The following is an 8,782-nucleotide window of genomic DNA, read 5'->3' as shown; positions in this document are numbered from 1 at the left end:
TCAAATGTCTTGGTGAAGCTAACATTAGTGAAATAGAATTTCAGTAAGTCAATTAATATTTTATTGTATTGGAGTACTTCGTTACTTCTAATCTTTATATACTTTCTTCTAATCGTGTAATAGTCAATTAAATCCCAGTCGAGTTTTGATTTTCTCTATATATATCAAAATCTCTAGTGAGATTACTGTTGATAATCTATTAACTTTTAGTACGTCATACTACTTTTGATCAATGAAACAGACGTGTTTCAACCAATCATGGCCACTTATCCTACAATTTTTATTACCTCCTTAGCATTTGTTTTTATCACCTCCCTGGCATTGGTTTCTCTGTTTGTCAACATTATACTTTCAATAATTGTACCTTATACAATGATTAATGTTTGTTTCATCATTCTCCATTAAAACGTTTCTTCATTTGTTTTGTTTATATTATTTAGCTTATGTTATAGCTTCTGCTGCATAAGATTATGGATATTCACGTATCAGTGATTAATTAATATATATTGATAAATGATTGAAGTGGAATGCAACTGTTTGAATAAAAAGAAAACTGAATGAACAAAGCCATAGAGTTGAATGAAGATTGTATAGTTATCACAACTGGTAACAAGAGAACAGCTAATAATAACACACTACTGCCATCTAGCGGAATGTTTTTAATGATGGGATGGTACAATAATACATTTTCAAGACAATTTAGTATTTTAGTAATTTCAAGGAAAAATTGTTCCGGGGCCGGGTATCGATCCCGGGACCCTTCGCTTAGCGCGCGAACGCTCTACCGACTGAGCTACCCCAGGAACCATACACGACACCGTCCCAATTTTTTCTTTGTATCCACACAACTCAAGTGAGCTGACAAGACGCCAGAACTCAACTATGAGTGCACATAATACTCTGTGTGACTTAAATTAAATTAATTATAAATGTACGTACGATAGAGTATAATAAAATGAAACGTAATAAATTAAGCCATAATGAAGAAAAATAATTCGTAGAATGAACCGACTGTCTATCTGTAATTGTTAAAACAAAAATACACAAATTTAATCCGTTGATATCAAATCTCCAATTAAAATTCCTACACGAGTTAGAGAAGATTGTGGGATTAATCCCATAAAAAAAGAGTTTGTCGCAAATAAATTAAACTGACTAAAGCTCTTACTGCTTTCATGCCCGAAGATAGATAAATTAAAAACGATATCTTTCGTCTTATTAATATTATTAGTCTTTTTTCGATTTTAGCCCCTTAAACAGGCTGGCATAGAGCTCATAACTTCCTCCATACTGTGAATAATCTCTTTGAATCTCGATTGCTGCCATGCATTGCTTATGTCTTTGCATTAATATTATGCATCATAACCAGACATCGAGATTTTGGACCCGATAGAATAAGTTTACTACGTCCATACTATAGGCAGCTTTTTCATTGTGTTAGAGGGGGATGGGAGTCGGCAGAAGAAGATACATGTATACATGAAACCAAGTTCAGTCCAGTCTGCTGGTGCTGTACAGTGACGTTCCAAAAAAAGGCAACTAATTTATCAAAGATTTAAATAAAATGATTGTCAGAGGAGAAAAATTCTATAGGATCAAAAAATTAATCTTTACATACATTAAAATAAAAAAACCTATCATGCGAAATTTTCAAAATTAATTAATATGCATTTCCTTTCGGCTTCTGTCATAAGCACAAGTGCAATTCTTACTCAACATAATAATTCTACACAATATACACAACTTATGAAGTACAATACATGGTACTGTTACAATGTAGTCTACTACAACACACATTCTGAAGGTCTCAAAACTAAACTTTCTTCGGTAGTCGGCAGGACAAAGTTTATATTGGGAGAAGCTCCGCTCTACATCACATGATGTAACGGATTTATTTTAGTAGGTTATTTTACGACGCTTTATCAACATCTTAAGGGAATGAACAGGTGAAATATTCAAATTATGCATTTGTGATGCTAATGGACTGAAATTTTTACCACAGAGTGCTGATATGTATTTAAAACATCCCTATAAATTTCATCAATGTATCTTAATTAGTTTTGAAGAAATTAATTATTTACCAATTAATACTAATTAATATTTAAAAAATGCTGCATGATGAACGCTTAACATTATGAATTTAAAAAAAATATGGAACAGTTCCTCTAACAATAATAAAACATCTATCACATGATTTTTAGTTAGCACATCTCAGTTTCTGAGAAAAAAATTCAAAACTGGGTGAGTGCCAATTTAAAGAAAAAAATTAATTTCATGCATCTTAATCAATTTATATCTTGGCAAATAATAAATATTTTAAAAATCCATGTGACAGTCTTTTTCCTTTAGGTAATGTGGGCTTGTGGTAAAAATTTCATCACAATTGGTTAAGAAATGCATCATATGGAGCAATTTGAACATGTTAAAATGTAATAAAATTTAAAAGGGAGAAAATCAAGTTTTAAAGTACAACACTATGTTTGAGTACTTACACATTATGGAAATTGCTTAAAACCCTCCTGCCTGATATGTTGACCCCTCCTGCTGCTTTTTCCTACTTTCAGTGACATTTTTTGACAAACGTAGCTTCTTCCTGCTTGTTTTGAAGTTCTCACTGGTTGAAGTAGCCGCTTGCTGCAGTCGACGCTTGTCTCTCCTATTGCCAATTTTGTATGCAGCAGGAGATAATTTCACTGTTGACACTAAATCTCTCATGGAAATGTTTGCTGTACAACCCATGTTAAATTCAGTCACAGCAGAAGTAACAGCCACTTCAAGTTTTTTTTTTTATACAAAAATTTCTTTTGGGCACTTCCGCCATATCACACTATGAACACTTTCATTCACATTTTGAGTTTTTCCTGCAGTGCACTTGCTAAGAAGTTCATCACTAGCTAGTCTACAGTACACTGGCATGATTTTAGCCACAACATCAGGTCGCAACACTGTCTTCATGGTTTTCAAGTCATGCTTCGGAACAGCTTCTTGCTTCGCAATGGCCCGGTTGAAGAAGCACCATGACTTTTCACCACTAGGGCATCTTGAATGCAGGGACATTGCATGGTCAAGTGTTGCATAGATGGCTTTCTTCATCTTGTTTACATCGGGGATATTATCAATAATACCCTTTCTGTAGTAATTTTGCATTCGAAGTATCATTTCTGCAGTCAGACTTCCCTTTTTTTTTGCCTCCGATTAAGGAATCTGTCCCTCTCCATTCCCTAACAATATTCTGTAGACCTTTACCTACTCTCTTAGCAACGTGGTTCACACATTCTTCTTTTCTAATGTCAATGCCTTCACCATAAACTTGAAGCTGCTGAAGATGATGGTGTGTTTTTGCATCCCTGTCAGACAATAAGGTTGTGTACCTCATATTACACAACCTAATGGACCGGGTCCAGAGAATTTCTGCAGCTTTCATTTCCATGGCATTTGAAGATCCATCAAAATTTTTCTCACAAACACCAGCATCTTTGTGACTTTGATATCACTGTTTATATTCGTCACTTGCAACATCCATTTTTTTCTGTCTTTTCACAAGTACTGCAATATTTTGACATTATTTCAAAATCTAACACTAGCCCTGTTAAAATATCTATGACTAAACCTAAACCATACTTTGATGTATGTCCACGCTTCATCCATGTACCATCGTATGACACACCAATATTTATAACATCACTATCACTAATAGAACTGTCCACTTCCATGTGAGCTCGTCTAACTGCAGAGTGAGAATTTCTCAACACATGTTGTCTAACAAGTTTGTTTTCTTCCGTCAGTTTTATCAGGTGAGAGTTGAAGGATGGTGAGCTCAAACCTGCCATACCCATAGCCATACAATGTTGTTCCATAGCAGAGTGTCCTTTTCCCATGGTAACAAAGGCGTTGACCATTCTCCTATTTACATCGAAGGGAGGTCGAGTTGACTCAGTGTTACCTACCTTAGGGCTTGTATACATTTCATTCAACACTGTGTTGCAATTATAACACTTCACTATCACTTTAAATGCAAAGCCTGATGGTTCAGTAAGCTCAGCTTTTGCACTATCCATTCCACATTCACCACATTTTACTCCTTTATACAATTCACTCCACAAACTTACATGCACTAATGTGTAGTCTTCACTACACTGGGGGCACTTATATTTGAATTCTCCTGCAAGTTGCCATATTTTATCAACTTTATCTCACTAGCACTTTGTTTATTATTTGGTTCTTTTGACACTTCATCTTCATTATCACCAACTAGGCCTAACACATTTTCTTGTTGCACACATTCCACAATAGTTTTGGCATTCTTCCACCTTATATTTCCTAAATTTTTACCCTATTAGCATATTTTGATCGTTTCTTGCCCTTATTATGAATGTCACTTAGTCTATTCATGTTTAGAAAACTAAAACTATGCCTAAAATGCTAAATGTTGAGTTATACACGTGGTCTTGAATGTTATTGTGACGATTCCTAACCTAATGCACTTATACTAACTTATTCACACTAATATATACAACTAATTGAATACAAAATTAGTGTAAAACTTTAATAACATCCTAAATAACACGAAATCAGCAAAACAAGTATGAATATTCACGTACAAACGCACAAACTCGAGAAGAAACGATCCACAAACAATATTTTGCCATTCACAGTTTCAAAACAAAGTATTTGCAGGGCTGACAGGCAAGCTGATAGTGTATTCAGGAATGACAACAAACTTAATTTCACTAGATACACACCAGAAAAAAAAACTAACCCGCTTTATTCAAATTACAAGGCTCAACATAAACTTTAGAGCTGACAGCTCGTTTAAAGGGCAACGAAGCACGTGCAAGCAGACATTTAAACGTCATGTGACACGGTTTAAAGGGCTCCCAAATAAAAAATGAGGCCATATTATGAAAGTAGAAGGTTTAAATAAAATTATGAACATAAAAACAAAAATTTGTATTTTTTTCCATTTTTCCACATTTTTCACCTGTTCGTTGTGATTTAGCGTGTGAGTGAGGTGAAGATGATAATGCTAGTGAAATGAGTCCGGGGTCCAGCACAGAAAGTTATCCAGCATTTGTTCATATTGGGTTGAGGGGAAAAGCCCGGAAAAAACCTCAACCAGGTAACTTGCCCCGACAGGCAATGGAACCCGGGCCACCTGGTTTCGCGGCCAGACGCGCTAACCGTTACTTCACAGGTGTGGATGATGTAATGAATGCAAAACGAAAAAAAACACTAAGTCGTTGAAATCCATCTTCGCTACCCCAGCAGTGTCCGTAGACTTCTTCCCTGCTAGCATGTCTTTTATGTCACAGAATATCGCATATATTCTTAGACTAATCACAAAGATCACCACATGCACAGATCAAAACTAGACTACTACCTATCTTCTGTCCTCTCCTCTGATAAAGTGAACTAGGTTTCCGGGACTGTTTTTATTGTCAGAACAGTACCTCCTCTCCCTGCCTTATGAGAATGACTGAGTAAATAAAGCACATGGGACGACAGGTAGGTCGCTACCATCACTGCCCCCACCCTCTACAGTCCTGCGATCCAACTTGAAATCTCACTGTTTTCATCTATCGGGTCTAAAGTCTCTAAGCCTGATCATAACTGACTTTTCTATCACACAAAGCAATATTATTGTTTATTACTATTATTATTATTATTATTATTACTATTATTATTATTACTATTATTATTATTACTACTATTATTATTGTTATTATTATTAATACTATTATTATTATTACTACTATTATTATTATTACTATTATTATTATTATTATTATTATTATTACTACTATTATTATTATTACTATTATTATTACTATTATTATTATTATTATTATTATTACTACTACTACTACTACTACTACTACTACTACTACTACTACTACTACTTTGAACTGATGCAAGAATATAAAGAAACTCAAGAAATCGTTGAAAATTTCGGAAGGAGGCTTCAGTGTAGGTTGTAGAGTGTAGATTATATCTAAAAGCATGAAGCAATGTAGGTCGAGTCTCAAAATTGCTTGACCCAGAGTAACGCCTTTATCAACAAAATTAAGCAGTGATGGTGAGAATTCTGTTATTGTGCAAGTGAGGCAATCTGAAATATCGTGGCTATGAATAACTTAATGCCCCAAAGTAGCTGTTATTTTAATTTAATGACACAGATTTGTCAGTTTTTCTCAGAGAACTTAACATTAAATTTATGAAATGGTTTTAAAAATTCAGACACATACTGGACAAAATTAAAAATGACAATATGGTCTATATTCAGTTACTAGTATTTCAACATAATCATTATTCCCAGTTTAATTTTATTGGTCTAGGTTCAAAATAATTAGTTACTGACGAAAAGGATGCAAAATTCTGGGATAGTGGGGTTTTGATTAGTTGTTTTACGACGTTTTTCAAGTGCTATGGTTATATAGCGTCTGAGTGAGATGAAGGTGATAATGCCAGCGAAATGAGTCCGGGGTGCAGCGCTGAAAGTTACCCAGCATTTGCTCTTAATAGGTTCAGGGAAAAACCCGGAAAAACCTCAACCAAGTATTTTGTCCCAACCAGGAAATTGAACCCTGGGCCCGCTCATTTCACGATCAGAAATGCTAACCATTACTTCACAGCGGTCGACGACAGTGGATTCATGGTAAAACAATAGAGATATGAAAATAATGTCCTCTTTAAATTTTAGGCAGAACAATGATATTGTTTTTGACAATTATCTATTACGAATTACAGTTGAATAATATAATGTTGACGTAAATAACAACTCTTGTAAGAAAGTGGTCTTCTGAGAAAAACTTAAAAAGTGTGAGCATCATTTTACGTGTATTTATTCAAAATAATATTTTTATAACATTTTACTCAACATGTCAGCAAAAGTAAACATGTTAGTAGATAGTAAAATCATGGCCGATTTTGAAGTCAGAATAAGTGATTTTGTATAGGATGTTAGAAAAATAAGTACTTACTTACTTATAAATGGCTTTTAAGGAACCCGAAGGTTCATTGCTGCCCTCACATAAGCCCGCCATCGGTCCCTATCCTGTGCAAGATTAATCCAGTCTCTATCATCATACCTCACCTCCCTCAAATCCATTTTAATATTATCCTCCCATCTACGTCTCGGCCTCCCTAAAGGTCTTTTTCCCTCCGGTCTCCCAACTAACACTCTATATGCATTTCTGGATTCGCCCATACGTGCTACATGCCCTGCCAATCTCAAACGTCTGGATTTAATGTTAGAAAAATAAGTACAAATATTTTTTGTTATTATCTTATGAAATAAATTACAACAATTTCGAACAGTTTATGGAACCGGTGCCAACCCAGAATCGTAATGAATTTGAGAAACAAGAGATCTACAACGGCTGGGGGATCATCGTGCTAGAACGTTTCACGTTGATCCGGTGTTGCGCTCGGGCGTGGCTTCGATTTCCGCTCGCACTGATTACTTGGTTGCGTTTCTTCGGAGGTTTTCTCCAACCGTAAGGGGAATGTCAGGTAATCCATGGCGAATCCTCGACCTCATCTCGTCAAATACTATCCTATCGTCAGGTTCATCGATACAGCGTCGTTAAATAACTTAATAAAGAAAATAACCTTTCATTTACTAATTTCGCTCGAACGTGGGAAATTGGTCAGGTATAGTCCGTCCCAGGAATCTGTAGAGTAACTTCACGCATATGGGGGCGGAGTCTATCTGTGCCGGAGTGTATTGCGGGCAGCATTAGCTCGAGTCCGCTAAGGGGTAAGATGCTCGTAGTAGAAGGTAGAGTAGAGTTGAGATAGAAATTATTCCCTCCTGCAAGCGATTGCTCGCTTCCTTCTAGCAACACCTCCCTCCAGAGCAGTCATTGACCCTAGCCCTCCCACATGCCACTTGTGCAGAGGTCTTGTTTTGTGTTTGTACTCCACAGATCCCTGGCACGGACCATAGTTGTCTGTTAAATTGCTAGATTCTGCGAGTGTACGAGGCTTTATAGCTCGCCACTAAAATTAAAGAGAGTGATGCTCGAGACGAGAGAAACACAGTTGCCCCAGTAAATATGGATGGAGAAACTAGATCGATTGTAAAGGATAAACTTTTGAGCAACGGATTCAAATTAAGCAAGCCAATAGGCTCAAAAGCTGAAAGTTAGAATTTATAAAACAGTTATATTACCGGTTGTTCTGAAACTTGGACTCTTACTTTGAGAGAGGAACAGAGATTAAGTGTGTTCATGAAGAAGATCTTAGGAAAATATTTGGGGCTAAGAGGGATGAAGTTACAGGAGAATGAAGAAAGTTACACAACACAGAACTGCACGCATTGTATTTTTTACCTGACGTAATTAGGAACATGAAATTCCTATGTTTATGGGCAAATCCGTTAATGCATATAGAGTGTTAGTTGAAAGACCTTCGGGGAAGCCAAGACGTAGATGGGAGAATAATATTAAAATGTATTTGAGGGAGGTGGGTTATGTTGGTAAGAATTGCATTAATCAGGCTCAGGGTAGGAACCGATGGTGGGCTTATGTGAGGGCGGAAATGAACTCCGGGTTGCTTAAAAACCATTTGTTAGTAAGTATTAGGCTCAGAAGTAATCTGTGTGAAAAATTAGCTACAGAGCGAATATAAATATTATTTAATCTTGTTGTTTTCTGTTATTGTATTATTTTTATTTTGGAATCAAAGACAGAATTTAACATAGTATTTACTTGAAATGGAATAGAATTTAAGTGAGGGGGGGCACGGTTGGCCGAGCACTGCGACCTGTTGAGATCTATTG

General features: G+C 35.9%; 1 non-coding gene across 1 annotated transcript; it reads right to left on the bottom strand.

Moving 5' to 3' along the window:
- Nucleotides 1-730: 730 nt before the first annotated feature.
- TRNAS-GCU (transfer RNA serine (anticodon GCU)) lies at nucleotides 731-804 on the bottom strand. Its single transcript has one exon. It is a non-coding gene; the product is annotated as a tRNA-Ser (tRNA).
- Between the last annotated feature and the right edge of the window lie 7,978 nt (nucleotides 805-8,782).

Source organism: Periplaneta americana, chromosome 5 (assembly GCF_040183065.1).
Source record: "Periplaneta americana isolate PAMFEO1 chromosome 5, P.americana_PAMFEO1_priV1, whole genome shotgun sequence".
Taxonomy (NCBI): Eukaryota; Metazoa; Arthropoda; class Insecta; order Blattodea; family Blattidae; genus Periplaneta; species Periplaneta americana.
The sequence above is the reverse complement of the archived record's forward strand: the minus strand, read 5'-3'. Positions and strand labels throughout refer to the sequence as shown.